We start from the raw sequence: 733 nt of genomic DNA on the forward strand, positions 1-733 counted from the left end.
TGTATAATCGCAAGCAATATCAGGCTGTAGAGCTAAACTTCTGCGGGCAATGGTGTCTTCTGTGGTTATATTCGAGGCAATACAATCGACCAGATTTACTTGATCAAATAAGTGATCTGAATTACTGAGGTAGAGTCAGAAACAAAGTTTCATCCCTCACTGCTGCAGTCGTCAGACTTCCTTTCGGTTCTGTCTGAGCGAATCTTATGACTGAAGCTTGGTCTGAAGCTCATCGATTCTTTTTTGCTGTGCTTTGAGAGCCAAATGAAGGAGCACACAGATCTTAGAATAATCGATGCTGAATTGTACATCCTTATCTTAATATCGACGTATTCATCTTCTACTTCTATACCCTCTTGTTCCGTAAAATTTATAACATGAGGTAGTCCAGCTCTAATTAGATCTTGAGCAATATATCCACATTGTATTGGAACCGACTCATCTTGACTCTTGTAGCGATACAAAACAGAATTCACCTTTAGTATATTCAAAGAAGGATCCATATCAATGATATCCTTCTTTATCCTCCGATCTGAAGTGGTATAAATACCACTCGTCGCTAATATTGCACCTGCTGAACGAACCCCTACCGCGATACTTGTCAGCGGACCGATCGAGGTGATCAATCCCCCAGACTTCAAGAAGTAAGCTACTCCTGATCCTCCGCATCAATGGTGAGATACTGTAGAGGCACAGTAGAATCCTGCAGTAGCTGGAGCACTGCCAACTGCAA

This window comes from Plasmopara halstedii (genome assembly GCF_900000015.1).
Source record: "Plasmopara halstedii genome assembly, contig: Scaffold_2592, whole genome shotgun sequence".
Lineage (NCBI taxonomy): Eukaryota > Oomycota > Peronosporomycetes > Peronosporales > Peronosporaceae > Plasmopara > Plasmopara halstedii.